The sequence below is a fragment of the Ambystoma mexicanum genome, chromosome 11, assembly GCF_040938575.1.
Source record: "Ambystoma mexicanum isolate Mex_15411 chromosome 11, UKY_AmexF1_1, whole genome shotgun sequence".
Taxonomy (NCBI): domain Eukaryota; kingdom Metazoa; phylum Chordata; class Amphibia; order Caudata; family Ambystomatidae; genus Ambystoma; species Ambystoma mexicanum.
This window is the reverse complement of record NC_090934.1, coordinates 365,755,251-365,779,042: the sequence shown is the minus strand read 5'-3', so window position 1 is coordinate 365,779,042 and position 23,792 is coordinate 365,755,251.

The window sequence follows — 23,792 nt, the reverse complement described above, 5'->3', positions numbered from 1 at the left end:
TGGTCCCGAAAGCGTGCTTTTGCAAATTTGGTGAATATCCGTCCAGTAGTTTTTTTTAAAATGATCAAAAGTAGGTAAAAAAAAATTTGTGATATCTGTGTTCGGTCCGTGGACGGACTTCCCTGTTCGCTCCTCGGACAGTGTCCTGATTGGCCAATCGGCTTGCGTGATGTTCGCGGACATGCAACGTGTTCGCTGATTGGACGGCGTGGAGCGTGAAGCGCGTCAGATTTTCAGTAGCGCCCGCCATCTCTGATTCGCGGTCGTCCGCGGACAGCGCGGTGAAACTTTGTTCAAAATCTGTATTTAATAGAGTGTGTTGGTGTGTAAGAGTGTTTGGGGAGGGTGGGAGTGTATGAGATAGGATGAAAGTTGTGTTTTATATGTGTTAGACGTTCTTTTTGTGTTTGATTTGTCTGCGAACATCACGGGTGTTCTGAAATGTTCTAAATAAACTGAATGGGGGGTGTTCTGAGGACTCAATATGTGTCCGTTTTGTTCGCAAGCAAACTGAAACTGTTCTAAGAACACTCGCAGTGTCCTGAAATGTTCGCAAATAAACAAAATGGGGGTGTCCTGAGGACGCTGTCTGTATTGTTCGTTGTCAAGTTGAATATGTTCTAAGAACACTTGCGGTGTCCTGAATTGTTCGCAAATACACAAAATTCGGGGTGTTCTGAAGACGTTGTCGAACACTCGCTGTGTCCTGAAATGTACGCAAATATGAATGGGGTTGTGGCTGACAAGTTGAATGTGTTCTAAGAACACTCGCGGTGTCCTGAAATGTTCGCAAATAAACAAAATGGGGTTGTCCTGAGGACGCTGTCCGTATTGTTCTCTGTCAAGTTGAATGTGTTCTAAGAACACTCGCGGTGTCCTGAAATGTTCGCAAATAAACAAAATGGGGGTGTCCTGAGAACGCTGTCCGTATTGTTCTCTGTCAAGTTGAATGTGTTCTTAGAACACTCATGGTGTCCTGAAATGTTCTCAAATAAACGAAATGGGGGTGTTCTGAGGACACTGTCCGTATTGTTCGTTGTCAAGTTGAATGTGTTCTAAGAACACTTGCGGTGTCCTGAAATGTTCGCAAATAAACAAGATGGTGGTGTTCTGAAGACGCTTCTAAGAACACTCGCGGTGTCCGGGGAATGTTCGTAGGGGGTGTCCTGAGGACGCTGTCCGTATTGTTCTCTGTCAAGTTGAATGTGTTCTAAGAACACTTGCGGTGTCCTGAAATGTTCGCAAATAAACAAAATGGGGGTGTTCTGAAGACGTTTCTAAGAACACTCCCGGTGTCCTGGAATGTTCGTAGGGGGTGTCCTGAAGGCATAGTCCGTATTGTTTGCTGGCAAGTTGAATGTGTTCTAAGAACACTCGCAGTGTCCTGAAATGTTCGCAAATAAACAAAATGGGGGTGTCCTGAGGACGCTGTCTGTATTGTTCTCTGTCAAGTTGAATGTGTTCTTAGAACACTCATGGTGTCCTGAAATGTTCGCAAATAAACGAAATGGGGGTGTTCTGAGGACACTGTCCGTATTGTTCGTTGTCAAGTTGAATGTGTTCTAAGAACACTCGCGGTGTCCTGAAATGTTCGCAAATTAACAAAATGGGGGTGTTCTGAAGACGTTTCTAAGAACACTCACAGTGTCCTGGAATGTTCGTAGGGGGTGTCCTGAAGGCATAGTCCGTATTGTTCGCTGGCAAGTTGAATGTGTTCTAAGAACACTCGCAGTGTCCTGAAATGTTCGCAAATAAACAAAATGGGGGTGTCCTGAGGACACTGTCCGTATTGTTCGTTGTCAAGTTAAAAGTGTTCTAAAAACTATCGCGTTGTTCTGAAATGTTCGTAGGGGATGTCCTGAAAACGCTGTCCGTATTGTTCGCTGGCAAGTTGAAAGTGTTCTAAGAACACTCATAATGTCCGCGGACATTAAAAGTTTCCATAGACCATAGTTGAAATGTTTGACTCTATGGATGTGATATGCTGCGGTGGTTGTTGCCAGGGCATACCGTCTTGGGTGCATGGCCATTTGGCCACCGCAGCATATCACATTCATATTTGCTTATAACTTTGGGTGAAAAACAAATGTATAAGGAACAAAGGTATTAGATACTATGGATGTGATATGCTGCTATGGTTCTCCTTATTATTGTATACTTACTGTTTGGTCTAGTAACGGGAGTCCATGTTTTTCTTGTTAATTTCTGTGATAAAATAGTATTTTGTAATGACTTATTACATTGTATAATCAATATACTTCTTTTTTTTTTTTGGACCCTCATATTTAGTAGATTACAAATCAGAGTACTGTGCATTTGCTCAGTTTCTGTATTTGTTGCTAAAATCATTGGTTCTGTGGGAGAAAAAAAATCCATGTTGGATTAAAAAAAAAACTTTTTCTGTTATGCTACAGTTTGTTTGTTTGTTTTCAGTGTTCACTTGTTGTTTCTGGCTAATGCTTAATACTTTGGGTTGTTGTATTTTTTTGGAGCAGTAACATATTATTTATTTGTTTTGATATTATAAAATTTTGGAGCAGTTAGATACCAATTGGCGTATTATAACTGTCTATTTTTTTGATATATTTTAGTGGTATTGATTTATCTATTTGGATATTGTTAAATTTTGGGACAGTTAGATACCAATTGGCGTATTCTAACTGTGTATTTTTTGGTCTAATTTAGTGGTATTCATTTATTTGATTAGTTGTTGTAGAATCTTTGAGCAGTTAGATAGCTTTTGGAGTATTCTAACAGTTTATATTTTTTTAACACAAGTTTACTTAGGGTTTAAATACAGTTTAGTTATCAAATTTTGGTTCTAAGAACATCAAATAAGCGTTTGTAAGATTTCCTGGTAATCTCTGCTTTAAAGTAATGGTACTATTATTACATTCAAACCATCCACATTTCTTTATTATATCTGCAGTGTAGTGCCCTGAATTGGTTGTGGCTCCTGCGTGATAGATTATACCTATTGTTGTGAAGGTTTTCTTACCAAGTGATATTTGACCATGTGTGAATCCAGTCAGCTTGCAGTTGTTTTTGGTACCATCTGCATTGTAACGTAGAAGCATTCGTATTATGTATTTACTATGTGTTTGTATTACTAACGTGGAGCGATTATCTGAATTGCAAGTAGAGCTTAATCTACCATGGTTTGCATTTTGTACAAGTCGCTGAAATGGAATGGATTCACAATTTGGTATTGATATATATATATGAAGCATTCATTGGGGATTTCTTCTTGTGTCACATTGTTGCAGAGAGTGCATGTATGTTTCCACGTGTATGAATTCTGAAAGATTTCATTTATAGGTATGTTTTTGTTTTCCAGTACTTGTAGTAAGTACATTAGAAATTCTTGTGGATCTTCCTGTGAATTTATAGTGAATTTCACCATTCCAGCACAGTAGTCCAATTGTTGTCTTATTCCAAAAACACTAAACGTGTTGTCAGGATTGTTTGCTGCATTTCTGTGAAGTCGTAACATTTGAAAACACAATGGCCCTCATTACGACCCTGGCGGAAAGTGACTGACCGGACCGCCACAGCGTAAATAGCGTTTCCGCCATTGCACGATGGAGCAAAGTGCGGCCCATTCCGACCCATCGGGCACGAGCACCACGGCATGGCGGAAGTGCAAAGTCCGCGATGGCGGAAATGACCCCAAAACGGCCCACACCGCCGCCGTACGGCGCCCAAGGTGCAATACCGCCACCCATCTTAGCGGACACCGCAGTGAGCGCCAACCGGAAAGTACGGTGACCGTAAATATACGGAAACGGAAGTAAAAACATGGGCCCGGAACGGGAAACAACACGCCGTACACCTATAAAACCACAAAATCCACACAACCACTAAAAACACTACCCTGAGACACATCCCAACCCGTCATCCACCCTAGTGCAACCAAGAAAAATGGGAAAAGTAGCGAAGAAAGCGTGCGACCGCAAGCGGCAGGTCCACTTCTCCCGTGAGGAACTCACCGTGCTTACAGAGACCCTCCAGGAGAATGCCGCCGCCGTCTTCTCCACGCAAATGACCAGGACGGCACTTGCGAACAAGAAGGCCATATGGGCCCTGGTGGCACAGCGGGTAAGTGCGGTGGGGACCGCACCCCGCAACCCACAGCAATGCAGAAAGCGATGGGACGACCTGCGGATACGCGTCCGTAGCATACTTTCTGCCAACCGCAACATTGCCACAGCCACCGGGGGAGGATCGGAATCACCCATCAAGTTGACCCCCTGGGAAGAAATCTGTGCCTCCACCATAGGAATGGAGAGCATAGAGGGAGTCGGAGGGATGGAGAAAGGAGTGCAGACATCCGGAGAATCAGGTAGGTGTCCCAAATAAAACCATGCCAAATCCACAATGTCCAATCATGTGAATCACATGTGTCCACATAGCGCAACAGTAACACATGGCCAGGAGAACGTCCACACACATTGGCCTGATAGCGCACTTTAAAACTCACAATAAATACATAAATAATTAAAAACCCCTAAAACACCCACTACACGTGCAGCAGGCACACCCTAACTGCAGGCTGCCAAACAACTGCACCCTCACTCCACACACAAATGAAAGCACCTCCAAGGCCCCGACCCAAATCACCCTCGGGTACCACCCCAATGCATGTGATACATTGCCATTCCAATTCCCACAGACCCATTAATAACGCTCGCCCTCCTCTACTCCACCACAGGGTCCGATCCAAACGACGAGCTTCAGGACACCCCTACCAGCACACCTGCAAAGAGGGCCAAGACCAACGGCCAAAGACCCTCCACCTCAGCTGCACGCATCAAGACATGGCAGCAGCACAAATCAAGTGGCAGCACAGAGGAGGGAACATCAACAGGCACCCCAGCAGCCAGCATGCCCACAACAGCAGCACCACAGGTCCCCCCAATGGATGCCACAGAAGGCACTGCCTCTGGTGGCAGCAGCACCATAGGTGACACCCCATTAATGGCAGCATGCTCCGACACAGAAGACGGGGATGTCGAAGTCAGATCCATCCATGACCTGTCCCAATCCCCCTGTCTGTTCCATCCCGTACACCATGAGGATACCACGCAGGGGCACCCACAAGACGACGACTGGCCATCCCCCACAAGCCCTGTGGCAGGGCAACATGAGGCGACCAGCCACTCTGTGACACCACCGCAAATGGCCATGGCCCAGCAGAGGCAACAGTCCCTCGACCAGTTAATCGTGCAACAGCAGCAACTGGCCACGCTCCTCAAGGACCATGCCGATGAATGTGGGGGCACTAAGGCAGACATAGAAACATCAACTGAGACACTCAGGGCAGAAATGGAGAGAAGTACAGAGACACTAAGGGCACAAATGGAGAGTAGCACCGAGAGCCTGAGAGTCCAAATGGAGAGTAGCACCGAGAGCCTGAGAGTCCAAATGGAGAGAAGCACCGAGAGCCTGAGGAGGGAACTGCATGCGACGTCCAAAGACGTATGTGCCGAACTTGCCGCAGTGCGCCGTGTGCTCACTGAGCTCTCACAAACCCTTAGGGACATGCATGGACGTGAGCAGGCAGAGACATCATCCGTTGCAAGTTCCGTCCAGGGCAGCCCCCAACGTAGATCTGGGAGGAACCTGCGCTCCACAGGCAGGGGTGCCCCTGATACCCGCAGAGGGGGCATGCAATAGCGACTGCCCACTGACAATGTGCATCTTTGGACACTGGTGTTCGGGGGGGAGGTAGGAGGGTGGAGGGGGGTGTTGGGCTCACTTGGGTGGCGGGTCGATAGGGTGTTCAACATGATATCACATATGCCATAAACAATGCACGATCAACCAATGAGATGTGTGGACAATGATCTTTGTTTACTAGGCCATCATAGGCGTACAGTCCATATTGTGCATGTACCAGACACACACAGTGCCACGAGTCCCGTGTCCATGTATCAGCCACCAGGCGTGAGTGCTAGAAGCATGCATCAATGAGATGCTGACGAATGTCAAGGCCCTCCTGTGCCTCGCGGACTCCTTGAGGTGCTGCCACATCCCCACCCTCATCATGACCATCTTCAGGTGCTTGCAGTTCTGCGTCAGGGGGCATGGGCACATTTCTACGTACGCACATGTTGTGTAGCATGACACATGCCATCACCATCTTTGCAACCTTCTCATGGCGGTACAGGAGTGCCCCGCCAGACCTGCTGAGGCACCGGAAACGAGTCTTCAGTAGGCCGAATGCCTGTTCAATGACTACACGGGTACGTGAGTGGGCATGGTTGTAGTCCTCCTCATGCTGGTCCCGTGGGTTCCGGACTGGTGTGAGGAGCCATCTCTTCAGTGGATATCCGGCATCACCTGTATGTGGACGATAAACGAATTATGTGGAATGCCATTGCTACGTACGCACCCCCCCCCTTCCTGCCAGGTCATTGCCGCATCACATACCCCACATCATCATGCATGAAATGAGACTCACCGAGTAGCCAGGATCTGTACCCTGCGTGTCGCTCCATGTAGCGTGGTATTGTTGAGTTCCTCAAGACCATAGAATCATGGGTTGATCCAGGGAATCGGGCACAACAATGTGTAATGATCCTGTTGGAGTCACACACCATTTGTACATTCAGAGAATGAAATTGTTTTCGGTTGCGGTACTGGGCCTCCATGGCATGTGGGACGACCAATTCCACATGGGTGCAGTCGATGGCACCAAGGCAACCCGGTATGCCGCCAAGTGCATGCAATCCCACTTTTGTGTTGGTAATTTCCTGCTCCGAGCGTGGTAGAGAGATGTAGTCGTCTGCGTGCTGCAGGAGGGCATCGAGCACTTGCAATAGTGTCCGTGAGAACAGTGGCTGAGAAATGCCATGCAACTGTCCGACTGTGTGCTGGTAGGTGCCTGTGGCCAGGAAGTGGAGTACAGACACCACCTTCAGTAGGGGTGGGATGGCGGTTGGGCTATCTATCATGCTGACAAGGTCAGCCTGTGTCATGTCCACAATGGCGGCTATGGTGTCCCGGTCCAAACGGTAGAGGGTGTGGATCTGCTCATCAGTGAGGTTGAACGGATGTGCTCGGAGGCGTGGGATTGCGGGCTGCCTGCGTGGTGGTAGTGGCTGTGCTGGCGGCCCTTGCTGGCCCTGCCTTGCCCTCCTCCTCCTCCTGCGTCTCCTCCGTGCGGCCGGTTGTAGTTGGTGTTCGTCTTCTTCTTGAAGTTGGAGTACTTGCAGTGCTATCAGGTCCCCCAGGGCCAACATAGCTAGTCCTGCCGGTAGCATTTCGGAGTGGGTGTGGTTGTGGGAGGAGACTGGGTGTGCAATTTATGTGTTTTCAGGCTGTATGGCCTCCACCTGTGGTGATTCATTCCACCTGTGCAAGCTGCTCTCCCCTTTGGCCGAGCACGTCCCGCACACAACGCTGCAATTCGAGGAATGGCATCTTGCTATTACAATCATGTATTTGTACCCGATGGCCGTGTAAAATTGGTTGATATGTTCATTCGGCTATGGTCCCATTGTTTCACATACTATCTTAGCAGTCGTGAACAGACTTGTGAAGGGTCAGTGGAACGTAGTACTCGAGTAACGGTGGACCCTCATGCATCACTGTACCGAGTTGCAACGACGGGCGGGGCGTCCCATTTGTGAGTGAAGGCAGTTGCCATTTTCACACACAGCCGCACTCGATGGATTAATTTGTGATTTCAAGCGGCCACAGATGCCTTTTCGACGTAATGTTGCAAATGAGGAATTCGAAGGGCGGCGCTTTCGGTTATCAGCTAGCGGCGAGGAGATGCCCACAGGTCTGACTGCAAATATAACGTTCTATTGTTCAATGTCCTTGGGACAGGGGCCATGGCGAGGATGCAATTATTGCTATGAATAGTTTGGGATGCGCAATAGCGAAGTGGACGATGAGGCCGGACGTTCCCAAATACATGTTACTTCACAACACTGGAATTACGGGCTGGGGCACAGTGGATTTTGCAGGCTGCATAACGCACAGACTCAATGGAATTCTCACATGTTATGTGAGTATGGAAACAGGCGTTATAATTACGGGATGAGGGAATGATGAATGAATGCATGGACAGATGATTTGATACAGTGTTTGCCATGTACAGGGCTTCTTGGAATCTGTCCGCCTCCCCTGCGCTATGTGATGCAGGGCTGCCATAGTGGGACCATCGTCTATCTGGCCTTGTTGAGCCCTCCCTGTCTCGACGCGCCTTCAGACACTTGTGTCCATGCACGTTACCAATCCCATCTGATGGATTCTGTTTTCACAGACGCATGCACAGGTACACTCGTTTGTGATGGTGTTTTCACCTCGATATAGATAGTTATGAGTCGCAAGTGGTTTTTGGGTGGTGATGATCCTTTGGAGTGGGCTAGCATGCATATGGCTGTGGATTTAGTGTGATCATTGAAGTGAGTTGTTCGAATGTAGTTCTGATGGCCATTCTATTCTTTTTCTTTTGGTTGACAGGTATCTCCTCCCCTTTTGCCACTGCCATCTGTATGCCACTCCTGCAGATGGCTTTTACTCCCGACACCTGCTGCTTCGTGTTAATCAGTGGAGCAGCATTACGATCTTATGGGACGATCGCCAATGGGCCACATGCCCTTACGCAGTACTAGTGGCTCGGAGCAACATTTCGGCCTTTCAGCTGGACTAGTGCCTCCCCATTGGGACGGCCCTGCGGTTCTGTGCGCTTCCATGTTGCCTTTTCGTACGAGAATGTGGCCCTGTGTACCATGAAGGAACAGGGCGTCACACAAGAAGTAGCTGGTCATTTCTTGCGGATGCAGCCCACAATGGTGAAATGTGTTTTGGAGTTCATGGCCTAATGGCTGTATGGGCTTGGTGAATTTGTTGTGCATTAAATTTCTATTCTGATATGGGCCGTGTAGCGTTCTTCTCTGCAAGTGATGTGGCATATTCCTATTTGGGGAGCGATGTATTGTGAGGAGATCTGCATTGTGTTCCAGCTTCGGAGTATAGTTGCGTGGTACTGTGCTGGGCGCGTTTGCCTACGAAGCCCAGTGAGGTCAGGGATGAGGGCTGCCAATATGACTGTTTGAATGATGTCATGCTCAGGGGCGGGGGATTAGGTTTTGTGTAACAGATGCCGGTCAGCCAGGTGGACTGGTGGAATGATGTGATTTTCGGAATATTGCTGGTCACAGGTGCCTGTGTTTGCGTGCGTTTCTTGGTGGGAGACTGAGGTCATGTCCATTGGAATGGCTTCTGTATTCGTGCCATCTGTGCCCTGCAGCTCCCATTGGCCCCTCTTGAGATTCTTTTGTTCGTTGGCATGCATGGGTGACTTGTACATTTCACTGGTTGCATTGTGACTTCATTGCACCTACGGGGAGTTGTACGATGTGGCCAGGGAGCGGTGTACAGGCACTCAGTGGGGCCGTTTACGGTTGATTCGCGATGCCGTACTTCTCACCATGGCGGAATGGTACTTTCCGCCGTGCTTGATGGCGTTAGGTACATGTCCGCTAGGGTCGGAATTCGCGTACCGTTGCGCCATGGTGGTATTTACGGTTTGGCATGGCGCGCGCGCGCGTACTTGGTGCAGTTAGCGTTGGCGTTCACTACGGTGTCGCTAATGGCATCGTACTTTACGGTGACGGGTCATAATCGCACCGAGCGGTATTCGATGGCGGTATTGCATTTCCGCCATCGTTTTTCGATTTCCGCCAGGGTCGTAATGAGGGCCATTGGGTCTGTACTGTGTAAGTAAATGTTGTCAACAATTGGTGGTAATTGAAATAGAATATTAATTGCTACATTTGCGTAGCAACTTACACCAACTATATTTGAAAATTTAAATGGTCCAGGTAGTTCTGTATCTAACTGCTTTTTTTGGAGTTTGTCTTCCTTCTTTAAAGAAGTACTTGGTTTACTTTCCCTAATTGATTCTTTTTTGCTTGTGGTACTTGATGAAGTATTAGTTTCTTTTACTCTCTTTGGAGGATTTGAAGTGACATCCTGTTGCATTTCTGTTTGATTTATTTTTCTTTTATAACGTTTTACTTTTTGTGGAACAGAATATGGGGGTAATTCATAGAATTCAGCGCACAAGTGGCGCACACGGCTGGCGCACAGTGTGCGCATGCGAATCCCTGCGCCAGCCGCGTGCGCCAAAACCCATTTCCGCGCACAGCGTATTCATGGATTCCAGCTACCAAAACCAGCCGTGGCGCACAGTGGCGCAGCGACCCTGCAGCAGCGCCAGTTACGCCCCCAAGAACGCCTCTCGCGCAGGGAAAAGCCATCAAAATCCCCAATCCAGCGCAAAGGGCTGCGCTAACCCTTTACCAGCACGGCAAGCGGGCTACGTCTATCACTGGGGTGCGCGGGAAGTACCTCTTGTCAGTTCAGCTGGGTACGTGCATTTCAGGGGTGCGCGCGAAGTGTCACACGCGATTCCATCAGGGTACGTGTATTTCAGGGGTGCGCGGGAAGTTCCACACGCAATTTCAGCAGGGTACGTGTATTCCAGGGGTGCGCTGGAAGTTCCACACGCGAATGTCCAGGCTACTAGTATTTCGGGGTGCGTGGGAAGTTTCACACGCGATATCAGCAGGGTACGTGTATTCCAGGGGTGCGCGGGAAGTACCACACGCGAATGTACAGGCTACGTGTATTTCGGGGTGCGCGGGAAGTTTCACACGCGATATCAGCAGGGTACGTGTATTCCAGGGGTGCGCGGGAAGTTCCACATGCGAATGTCCAAGCTACGTGTATTTCGGGGTGTGCGGGAAGTATCACACGCGATATCAGCAGGGTACGTGTATTCCAGGGGTGCGCGGGAAGTTTGAATACATGTGCATTTGTGTGTATTTGACAAGGGTGCAACAGTGATGCAACATGGATTCATGTGACAGCGGGATGTGGAAGCCTGATTGGCAGATTTGACATGGATGCCCATCTGAACACTGCGACACTTGGCAGAGGTGTACACATTCATGCAAGTGTGGTGGTGTGTGTACATGTGTAGTGCACTTCCTGTGGTGCATGTGATGTCTGGCTCAGCTTTGCCTGCTCATGCTGTTGTATGTGTATGGATGGTGCTGGCAGTTGCGATATGGCTGTGGTATGGCTCATGTGTGCGAGTTGAAATGACATGTGTGTTGGGGATTGTGATGGCATGTCTGAGGTTTGCCAATGCCACTCATGTACAACTGTCATGTGTGTATGTGTCCATTGTACAGTGCCCTGATGCCTGTGTTTTATTTCTCCCTGTCTGCAGCGTCAACTGATGAAGAGGGCGGAGAAGGTGCTGTGGAGCACAGCGGCGGGGATCCCACCACCAGCCGGAGACGCAAGGCCCGGCTCCCCTCCCATGTTGTCATCTCGTCGGGGAGTGAGGAGTCCGGTGCCGCGTCCCAGGCCGCAGCTGCCGGGGGGAGGTCCAAGAGGCGGAGGTTGGAGTTGGACTCCTCGGCAGCACAAGGGGCAGCTGGGACCCCACAGGGCCCAACGGGGGAAGATGGCACGGAGTCATCCAGGTTGGTGGGGGGTTTGGTGGAGGAGGAGGCCGTGCAAGCAACAGAGACGGGGTCTGGAGGTGGGGATCCTACTGGTGCTAGTGGTGCAGATCAGGACCAGGGACAGGAGGCAGCACAGGCCGCTGCGGAGGTGCCTGTGTGCAATCCTGTCCCTGATCCTGTCCCTGCATCATCTTGCACCAGCAGGGATGCCTACGTCCAGACCCGTTTTCAGGCAGGGGATGAGCAAATGACAACTGGCCTTCCTCTGCCTGCGGACGTGGCTATCCGGGTCCGGGTTGAGCCTGTCCTGACTGGTGTGGCGTTGCGTCAACGGGCCATGCGAGGTGACCTGCAGTCTTTTCATGAGGAGACTGCACGTCATCTCGAATGGCTCGTTGACCGCGTCAGCCTGCTGGGACAGGTCACCCAGGCCGGGTTCCTCAGTTTGATGGGGCTTGCTCCGACCCCCTCCTCAACGGAACCCCCTACGCACCAGTCGTCCTCCGTGCCATCTTCCCACCCATCAGTCACCTGGGTGCCCTGTGGAGCTGCCTCTGACGGTGCGGCCAGGCTGGTGGAGGAGGCATCCCTGCCACAGTCGGGAGTCGGATGTCCAGCAGGGGTGGCCACATCAACGAATGCACCCCAGCTGGCGGAGGATGTGCAGGCAGCAGGAGGCAGTGCATGGGCAGAGGCACAGCAGCAGCAGCAACGTGTTGGGAGCCATGAAGGCTCGGGGCCTTCAACAACGGAGGGGCAGGCATCGGCCGGAAGGCAGGGGGACCCAGGACAGAGAGTGTCTTCCCTGTGGCAGCGGTTGGGCCACGCCATAGATGCGGAGCGGCAGCGGGCGGAAGAGGCACGGCTCACAATGGTCAGGGCGGAGAACTCCATGCGGAGGGCCCTGAGGCGGGCCGAGTGCCTCGAGGCAATGCGCAGGGGGTTGGAGGTGGACACGTCGACGGCCCTGCGGACCCTTGGGGCCATGGAGGAGGACCGCCTCCGGGACATTGAGCAGGAGTTCGATGATGCCCTGGCCCGGGACATCGAAAAGTGAGCCGTCAGACTAGCCCGCTGCCCTTGTACATAGTTATGTAGGTAGTGTTAGGTTTCCTTTGTTTTTTGATTTATTTTGGACCTTTTGGACATTGGCCACATTTTTGTATATAGTTTATTTTATTAGTTAGTGTTGTTAGATAGGTTTCATTCCTTTTGTTGGGATAATGGACCCTGGCTTGTTCGTCTGTACATAGTTCACTGTTGGATTTTATTTTTCTTTCACAATTTACCCATGGAGCAATGGCTTTCAATTATTATTTCCCATTGGATTTTCTTTTGTGGACAGTGACTTTGGACACCATTACTTTGGATTATGATTTTTGGTTTTGCTTTTTTTCACGGACATGCTTCTTTTAATTTTTGTACATTGCCATTTCTGTTTCTTTATTTTTGAATCTATTTCCTTTAATACATATTTTTTTATCCAACTTCAATGTGTAGTATCATCTCATTGGTTTCATGCATATCATGATATGGGTTTTGGAATTCACTGACACCCATTGGGTGTATGTGAGGGACATGTGTATGTTTCGAAACTTGCAATTGGTGTTCTGTCATGTAATTGCCATTACTGAGTGGGTGGATGCAATACTCGGGTGGGTGTTTTGCATTTGGAGGCTGACCATAGGGACCAGGGGTCTAGGTTGTGATGACATGTTGGCTGGGGAACATGAGTTGGGGCCTGCTGGCAGGTGCCCCACAGTGCTGGGGGGTGGGGGTGGTGGGAGACATGGGTGGGGGCCTGGTGGAGGGTGCCCCTGCACTGCTGGGGGGTGGGGGTGGTGGGAGACATAGGTGGGGGCTTGGTGGAGGGTGCCCCAGCACTGCTGGGGGGTGGGGGTGGTGGGGACATGAGTGGGGGACTGCTGGCAGGTGCCCCACAGTGCTGGGGGGTGGGGGTGGTGGGGAACATGAGTTGGACATGGGTGGGGGCCTGCTGGCAGGTGCCCCACAGTGCTGGGGGGTGGGGGTGGTGGGGAACATGAGTTGGACATGGGTGGGGGCCTGGTGGAGGCGGCCCCTGCACTGCTGGGGGGTGGGGGTGGTGGGAGACATGGGTGGGGGCCTGCTGGCAGGTGCCCCACAGAGCTGGGGGGTGGGGGTGGTGGGGAACATGAGTTGGACATGGGTGGGGGCCTGCTGGCAGGTGCCCCACAGTGCTGGGGGGTGGGGGTGGTGGGGAACATGAGTTGGACATGGGTGGGGGCCTGCTGGCAGGTGCCCCACAGTGCTGGAGGGTGGGGGTGGTGGGAGACATGGGTGGGGGCCTGGTGGAGGGTGCCCCTGCACTGCTGGGGGGTGGGGGTGGTGGGAGACATGGGTGGGGGCCTGGTGGAGGGTGCCCCTGCCATGCTGGGGGGTGGGGGTGGTGGGGACATGAGTGGGGGCCTGCTGGCAGGTGCCCCACAGTGCTGGGGGGTGGGGGTGGTGGGGAACATGAGTTGGACATGGGTGGGGGCCTGCAGGCAGGTGCCCCACAGTGCTGGGGGGTGGGGGTGTTGGGGAACATGAGTTGGACATGGGTGGGGGCCTGCTGGCAGGTGCCCCACAGTGCTGGGGGGTGGGGGTGGTGGGGAACATGAGTTGGACATAGGTGGGGGCCTGCTGGCAGGTGCCCCACAGTGCTGGGGGGTGGGGGTGGTGGGAGACATGGGTGGGGGCCTGGTGGAGGCTGCCCCTGCACTGCTGGGGGATGGGGGTGGTGGGAGACATGGGTGGGGTCTGGTGGAGGGTGCCCCTGCACTGCTGGGGGGTGGGGGTGGTGGGGACATGAGTTGGACATGGGTGGGGGCCTGGTGGAGGCTGCCCCTGCACTGCTGGGAGGTGGGGGTGGTGGGAGACATGGGTGGGGGCCTGGTAGAGGGTGCCCCTGGTGGCTGGGGGTGCAGGGGGACATGCGTTGGTGGGCAGTAGTGCAAGTTGACATGTGGGTTGGCTGGGGGGCATGGCCATGGTGGATGGGGTGCCTGCAGGACATGTGCAGGGTAGGCCCCTTTGGTGTGAGCCACCTGCAGGGGCCGTGGAGGGTGTAGAGGGAACACCTGGGAGGACCCACATGTGAAATTCACGTGTGGTGCTCCCCGCGCACCCCTGTAATACACGTACGCTGCTGAAATCGCGTGTGGAACCTCCCGCGCACCCCTGGAATACACGTACCCTGCTGATATCGCGTGTGAAACGTCCCGCGCACCCCGAAATAGACGTAGCCTGGACATTCGCGTGTGGAAATTCCCGCGCAACCCTGGAATACACGTACCCTGCTGATATCCCGTGTGAAACTTCCCGCGCACCCCGAAATACACGTAGCCTGGACATTCGCGTGTGGAACTTCCCGCGCACCCCTGGAATACACATACCCTGCTGATATCGCGTGTGAAACTTCCCGCCCCCCCCCGAAATACACATAGCCTGGACATTTGCATGTGGAACTTCCCGCGCACCCCTGGAATACACATACCCTGCTGATATCGCATGTGAAACTTCCCGCGCACCCGAAATACACGTAGCCTGGACATTCGCGTGTGAAAATTCCAGCGCACCCCTGATGTACACGTACCCTGATGGAGTCGCATGTGGAACTTCAAGCGCACCCCTGTAATACACGTACCCTGCTGATATCACGTGTGAAACTTCCCGCGCACCCCGAAATACACTTAGCCTGGACATTCGCGTGTGGAAATTCCCGCGCACCCCTGGAATACACGTACCCTGCTGATATCGCGTGTGAAACTTCCCGCGCACCCCGAAATACACGTAGCCTGGACATTCGCGTGTGAAAATTCCCGCGCACCCCTGTTGTACACGTACCCTGATGGAATCGCGTGTGGAACTTCAAGCGCACCCCTGTAATACACGTACCCTGATGGAATCGCGTGTGTAACTTCCCGCGCACCCCCGAAATACACGTACCCCGCTCAATCGCGTGTGCAACTTCCTGCGCACCCCCGAAATACATGTACCCTGCTCAATTGCGTGTGTAACTTCCGGCGCGTGCCCCGCTCGCACAGGCCCAATTGCTGTATATTGCCACTTTTGTAATGCGCAGGGACGCTGCCGCCTGTCTTCGTGTGGCGGACGTGTTTCGGCTTGTGCATGTCTTTGGCTGTGCGTGGCTTTGCTCTATTCGATTCCATGAATACGTGTGGTTCGAGTGCGTGTGGGCGTTCCGTCTGCTTCCCTGCAGTGCATCCCCAGTTATGCCCTTATTTTCGCGCATTGTTCCTAATTCCGCGCGTTACGCCCCGTGTTCCACCCACTTTCTGGTGTATGCGCCGAGGTTGTGCGCTTTCACTGTGCGCGTCGCGCACGCCTTTCGGGATGTTGCAGTGACGTGTGCGCCATGCACGGGTTTGGCGCACATCCCGAGGAAAACACGCGCAGGGACTTCCATGAATCGCACGCGATCGCGTGCGCCTGTTTTTTTGCACTTGCACCTGCTTGCGCCTGCTTGCGCAAAGATTTTCGGCGCACGTTTGTTCCATGAATCGGCCCCTAAGTATTTAGGTGGCGGGTGTATAGTGAGCGAAGTCTATTGTATTCTAAAATGCAAGGCATATCAGCGTTTATTTTACTTGCATCAAAGTTGATTAGAAATAGACCGTCAAGTGTACCTAAGCGTGATAGTGCTACATAGCTCATGCCTTCTTTAAAGACTGTGTTACCAATATCTATCATTGCTTTGTCTAGGGTAAGACCTTGTGATTTATGAATCGTGACTGCGTATGTAAGAGTTAGAGAAAATTGTTCTCTGCGTACATACATATCTTTGAAGAGAAGGAATCTAGCAGTTGAGCGTCCTATCCTTTTTACTTCTGAAAGTTTGTCAAAGAGTATATTGACAAACTGAATTTTGTTGTCGCGTGGGTATGTTTGAAAGCCAACAACTGTACCCAGTGCTCCATTAACTAGTCCTTGGTCCACGTCAAGGTTATGTTTAAGCATTACTCTGCAATTTAAGGATAATTTTAATATCTTTTCTAAGCCTGCTGTGTTTGAGATTGATTTTTCTAAACTATTTAGTCTTGTTGTGGCTTGGTCACACATGGGTAGTGTCATACCATGTACATCTAGTTTGTCTGTGGCGCTAATTTCCATGATTGGTTGCATTTCTTTACTTAGCATGATTTCATTGAATTTGAAACAGCTTGCAAGAGTTGGCATTAAGGCCATACAATTGACATTTTTGTGGGCTAATTGTTCCATAACATCTGTAGCACATGCATTATCGCCATAAAGTGCATTAATGTGCTGGGTTTTCAATATTGCTTCTGCTTCTTTAGAAAGTATGGCAACTCTGATACTTTTTAAAATATTGGCATAAGTGAGATCTGCAGATTGCCGCATGTTTTCTGTTAATTCTCTGTATTGGAAATGTTGCCAAAGGTTGACATTTCCAATGCTGCCAACAGTTTTACGGCAGAGTTTGTGTCCTAATGTTTTAAAAATAGGCTCACCTTTTACTGGTGTTAATTGAAGCAGATCTCCAAAAACAATAATGTGTTTTCCTGCAAAGAGCTCTTCATAGTCTGTTTTGAGTACTTCTTGTAATCTGAGGTGAATCAAAGCTAACATCAGGTTGGAGACCATGCTCACTTCATCTATTAGTAGCATTTTCATTTGTTTCAATACTCTGCGTAATTCCATTGCAGCTTCTGCAGAAAGTTTGTAATAGTCTAATTTGTTCTGGTGTTCTACTGGTAATAGTAGTAATCGGTGTAATGTAACACCACCTATGTTGTAGGCAGCTAAACCTGTGGGGGCAGTGACAACAGCTGACAGTTTGTTGTTTGTCAATTGTTGAAGGAACTTACTAATGATTTTGATTAGGAATGTTTTGCCAGAACCAGCTTCACCACTGACGTACAGTAGTATAGGTTTATAATTATGGCAGGAACATTCTTTATTTTCATGTTTTACACCATGTGCAATTTGTTTTGTTACTTCTTGAAAAATGCTACTTTGCTCATTGTTTAGTTTTGATTTTAGTATAGTTAAGTCTTCCTTATCTTCATAGTGACACATGGTGTGTTCTACTTCTATCAAAGCTAATTCTGCCTCATTTATTATTAGTGGTTCTCCCAGTGGTTCTTGGCTTCCTGTTACAGAAGGTTGACTTCTGTCAGGAGTGTCCTTATCTAGTTGGGCTTGGAGTTCTTCTTCGTGTTGCTGTTCATTGTGCAACATTGTTTTGTACTGTGTAAAGTTTACATCAGTTATAGTGCTTTCATTTGCTTTGAAAGCATCCTCATATGAGTCACAGTTATCTAGTAATTGTTCTTCTTTTCTCCATGGTTTGTAGAGTTGTAGCAGGGACATGTAATATACTTCTTTATGTTGAGGAGTCTTTAATGACAATTTGATATGATTAATTAAATTTGGTTTAGTGAGTTTAACTAAGCTGCCTTCACAGTTTGTTACTCTATATTTACCTTTTTTTTCATCAGGTTTCATATTATTTTTGTATGTGTAGTTTTAGGCTATGTGGTATAGACACATGTTTTCCAAAGTATTACTTCTGTTTGGGAAGTATGTGTCCAATAAATTGTTTTTTAAAATGTCTTGGCTATTGGTATCATGTTTGGCTATTGTTTCTATATCTTCATATGATTTTAGAACTCTTTTTCTAGATTTAGCTGGACCAAGACTTAGCCATACTATATTTTCAGATTTACCATACAATGATGTACCAGTTAAACGATCAGCTGCTTCATATGATCCACATTCTCTATGGGTGAGCATTTTTATGCCCAAGCTGTATAATTTCTGAGATACTGTTTTATCTGATGACAGGTCATTCCAGAGGTCTTGGAGCTCTGTCTTTTCTGCTTTAGTTAAGTATGCTGTGACATATCGTGCAACTGCAGTAGAATTGTCTGCAATGTACGCATTCTATGTTTGCATTCCATAAGTGGGCAATGATTGCATTATAATCATTGATATATTTTTCTTCTTCTTTTCTTTTTATGTAATATGTATTTTAGGTGACTTACCTTTAACACTATGTCTTACTGAAGACATGAGGTTGTTCACTTGACCTGCATTTGTAACTGGTCTAGGGAAACCAAATCGGCATTTGGTGTAGTATTTCCCTTTGTTTTTGTATTTGCGACGACAATATTTTCCACATTTGTGTCTTTGAAATTGTAAAATCTGTGCATGAAGATCACTATTTGTGGCTTCTGATGGAATTTCACAAGTGACATATGTTTCAATAAACTGTAAAACAGTGGCATCACTGTCTTGACCAAATTTAGGAGCATCTTTAATCCATAAAAGCATGTGGATATGTGGTGCTCCTCTGGCTTGGTATTCTTTACTCCAAAAGAAGTGTTGCACTTCTCCAAGGGGAGGAACAGTTTTATTACAGATAAAATGTAGCATAGCAATGAAGCGATGGTGAAAATATCTTGAAACATTAACAGGATCCAAAGAACAAAGTTCTCCAGGTATCAGTATATCTATGTTTGTTTTTTTTTTATTTGATATGCGTAGGAAATCATGTAAATCTTCACATGCATATTCTGCACAACTTAATGTAACAAACCAAGTGGGTGGGCCAAGGTTTCTGATCATACAACGTACATCTCCATGATGTCGAAACCAGTACTCTTTAGTACCACGCATATTTGCTAATAGATTTGTAATATTTGGTTGTAAAACCTCATCTTTTGTTGCACTTTTTCTAATAATTGTATAGCTATCATATTTTGAAAGTGTGATCCTGATTTTAATATGTGTGCAACTCCGTAACATAAAGTTGCTAGTTCACTTTCAAAGAGTAGGTGGAATATGTATTCCACATTTTGTCTAAATCTGGGATCTTCAGAATACATCCGTAATGAGCGGTATTCTGAAGCTGATATTTGAATAGGTCTATCATCATACCTTCCTCCTTTGCCAGTAGGAAAGAGTAGAGGAAAAGCACGTGCTTCTATACTTTTTTCCCATATGCTGATTGGCGATCCTTTTGTTTAACGCATTTGGTAAGTTTGCAGTGCATCTTCTACAGTGTCATTACAGTACAGCTTCTTGTGTTTCATGAAGTATTTCAGTTGTATCTTTCAAGTTTTCTTCAATATTAATATCTTTGTAATATTCATTATTCTCTTTAAGATATTGGAAGGCTTGTCTGACTTTATATAAATCTACCAGCTGTTGCCATATTTTTTTGTCTTTTGTAGGTACTCCATTTACTAAGATAATTAAAGATTGCTGCATTGGACGTTGCACTCCTAGAGTATGCACATTTTCTTTTAGATCTAATGGTAAATAAACTGCTTTTCCACGAATGCCTTTTACCAATTCAGAAGGAGGTAATTTTGCTGTTTTTGGTTGAAGGCGTATTATTGCTTGAAATGGGTGTACTGTTTGAATTATGATGCTCTCATATAAATTAAGTTGTTGTAGGGGTTTTGGTACTGGGTATAATTCCAAATTATTTGTGATAGCACGTGAAGGAGTTTGGTTGTTGTCAAGTTTTGTAGTGCAGTAACTGCAAAGTATTAAGGGCTCAGTTATTTCGTATTTGTTTTCTGCTACAAGGTAGAGAGCTAATTCAAACCATTTAGAATCATCATTGTCTTCTATTTTGTATGATAGGTCTACAGTTTTTGTGTTACTTTTATAAAAAGTTCTACAGCGACATACACATACATGGTTTGGTACTTCAGCTGATGTACTTTTAAATTTTAGTATTTCTTTTTTGTATGTGTTTAGCAAAAAGTTGCCATGTGTAGAATTGTTGCTTAATTGGTTTAAAGCTATTTCATTCTGTAAATGGCTTTCACTTCCAAAATATTTTTTCTGGATATAGTGAATTTCTTCAAGTAGGTCTTTTGCTGTACTATGTAGAAGGATGTTATTTGACTTTGCTAGTGCTAAAGCAGGACTTTTAGCATAGTACAGTTTATAGACTAGATTGATTTCTTATAGTTGAATGATGTGTTGATATCCTTTTGATATCCTGGAAAGTGGTTTTACAAGTAGGTCCTGTAATGCAGGCGAATGAATGTCCTTGTAGTCCTGTGTACTTTCGCACTGGACAGGTATCCAAATTTTGCAGTAATTTAATTTTGATTTTGTCTTTGCTTTTTACATATTTATTGAGGAATTGGCGTAAAGATTTGAAACATTGTTTGGGAATGTTACACATTGACGTGCATGGCCATTTGTACACTAGACGTTCTGATTCAGTTGAATGGAGGGGTAACTCTAAGTTTTCAGGGCATATTTTTGTAAGGAGTACTTCTTGTTCCATTATGGTATTATTCACTTTTTCATAACCTCGACCACTGCTATGTATGGCAATTGTATTTGTTTGCTTTTGTTTGTACGCTTCTTCATTAAAATATGTTTCTGTGCTCATAGTGTGATTCCATTCACCTCCGCAGATACTTTAGAAGTTCTTTCTGTTGACATTTCGCTTATTGAGAAGTCTTTTTTGTAATTTAGTTATTAGTTTTGTTAGTGGTTTCATTTTGTTTTACAGTAAAATAAATAACTTTCTTATGTATGTGTGTGTCACAACCCAGAGGTTGTTTTCTGGTTGTATGCAGTATTTCCTTTTGCTCAAGTAATCCTGGGCTTTTATGGAGATGCGCCCAAGACTTCCCTCCCAAGAGCTCAGCCTTCAGGGATAAATAAACCTGACAGGTTGGGGGCTTGAGCGAAAAGGCCGGAGCAGAATCGTCAGAGCTAGAGGGACAAAGAACAAAACAAAGAAAACAGTTGTTCAGAAAAATGCAGCCAAGTAGTGTTGGATAACAAACAGCCAACACCACCCCCAATCCCCACTCTTACCTGCACCATAGAAATAATATACCAGTAACCTACTAGTATCGAATTGTAGGGAGGGAGGAGTGGAAGTTTGCCAGTATCTTAGGATCACCAGGGCGAAGACCGCAGAGCGTCCCAAGTAGGTTCAAGGCAATCCAAAGTATAAACAGCAGAGCGTCCCAAATAAAGGTTCAAAGCAATCCAAAGTATAAACAGCAGAGCGTCCCAAATAAAGGTTCAAAGCAATCCAAAAGGTAAACAGCAAAGCGTCCCAAATAAAGGTTCAAAGCAATCCAAAAGGTAAACAGCAAAGCGTCCCAAAATATAGTTCGAAGCAACAGAAGTAAAAGGAAAATTGAATTGGGAAGTGAGCGTTCACTTCACGCTAATCTCCTTACGGAGATGTTCGAGGTATCGGGTCACCAAAGTTTAAGGATTTAGAATTAGGAGGTCGAAAATGAGTAAGCCGGGTTCAGAATATCCAAGGGGAACAATCGAGGGAGGCTGGCGTCGGGAAGCAGGTACGGACAAGGCGAAGGCAATAAGTTAATTCAGGCGCTGGTTAGTCAAGGATTCAAGAAACGGGTCCGGGAGCTCGCAACTAACAACAGTTTAGGAGCACTCGATCTCCGGGTAGATGGGAGTTATATATCGTTCCCAACAAATGAAATCATCGCAACGTCACGCGTACTTCACGCGGCTATGATAGCAGGCGTTGTGGGAGTTGTAGTCTCAGGGACTTTTACTTGCCGAATAGCGCTCGGATAATCGCCAAGGCAATTTCCAACCTGGCCGGGTCGTGACAGTGTGCTGTGTGCATGAGTGTTTGAGTAAGATGATAAAGATGTATGTAATGGTGTGTGATTGTGCATTGGGAACTACAACTAGTAGGGATAGGTATTCTTGAATTTATGTGTTACTAAACTGGGGTTCAGATGACAATAAAAAGTAAGCTAGTGGTGTGGAAAAGTACAAATAGTAAATCTAATGTATACAATTAAAACAGTTGTTTGTTCTATAATATGAAAATTGTAGCGGTTCAGTTGGGTAATTTGTGTGTCCAAAAATAGGAATTTGTGGGCCATTCTGGCTGTAAATCGCTGTTAAAGACATGGAGATTTTTGGACAAAATGGTACACAATCTCTATTTTTAGGCACCAAAATAGCTTGTATTAATGTTATAGTATGTTTGATTAATAATACAAATATGATGGTGATATTCTACTTACTTTTTTTCTTAAATTAACACGTAACTTCTTAGTTCTTCTTTGTTCTACGAATTCGGCTGCTTCTTTTCAGTAGACTGGTCTTCACTGCAATTGTAAAAGCTTCAAATTAGTAACTTTGTTTGTATATAGCGCTGTTTTTAATTTAGATATTGATTTTTTTAATTGAAATCCTCAATGCCTTCTTTAAAACCATTAAACTAATTTATTTACATAAGATACATTGCATCAGTTCAGTACATATGATATGTTCTTAATGAACAAATTGTATTGAATGACTAACTGTAGCAAAAAAAAATATCTTTACTATGTCTTGTGAAATGTATAATATACCAGTGAATACTACTATTTCTGTAAGTAAGCTGTTCTAGGTAATAGCGCCTCAATGTCATGTCTAAATTAAAGTAATTAAGTAAATAAATAAATAAAAACAAAAAAATATGAAATTGTATAAGTATTTTTTAAAGATTTAAACATAGATTGTGCTTGCATGCAATTTTGTTTGAATATATGTAGTCTATATATTTCATTTAAAAAATGTTAGTTTAACATGATTTGAGTGTGTTTGTGTATAAAGAAAGTAAATAGTATAAAGGTTTATAAGTGATAGTTGATTTTAGGATATTGAAAAAAATACAGTAAATTCATTTTACAGATTACACAAGCTAAAAGTCTGTTTCACAATGTGTTCATCTACTGTACAGAAAATATGCATACCTGAAGTTTGTGTTCATGCATATGGATATGCATGCAGCTGCAAGTAGAAATCTTGGAGACTTGTACAGTATTTCTGGTAGATGGTGCTTGCCAATGATATGACACTTGTACTCAGAGAGATTCACAGTACATTTGCAGTGCTGATCTATGATGATGCAGTTAGATCTAGAGGTCTTGAATATGATTGGTGCATGGTCATGTGATTTTATAGCTACATCCAATGAGGGAATGGCAGAGAGAGTGAAGTGTAAATGGTAGAATGGCTGTTCATGTTACGATATATCCGCGGACATGGCGGTAGTTCGCGGACATCGGGAGTTACATCTGGGGATTTTTGGTTTCAGAAGTCATGCAAATGAGAATAAGCACTGAAAGGGATTGGTCAGGAAAGTTTAGTGGGTGTGTTGTGCCAGGAGAGAGTTTCTCAGATACTCTTTTTGCTGAGAGAACAAAAGATAGCTATGGCTGTGTGTTTCAGAAAACAGATTGTTTGGATTTTGGGAGATTCGTGGGTACATTG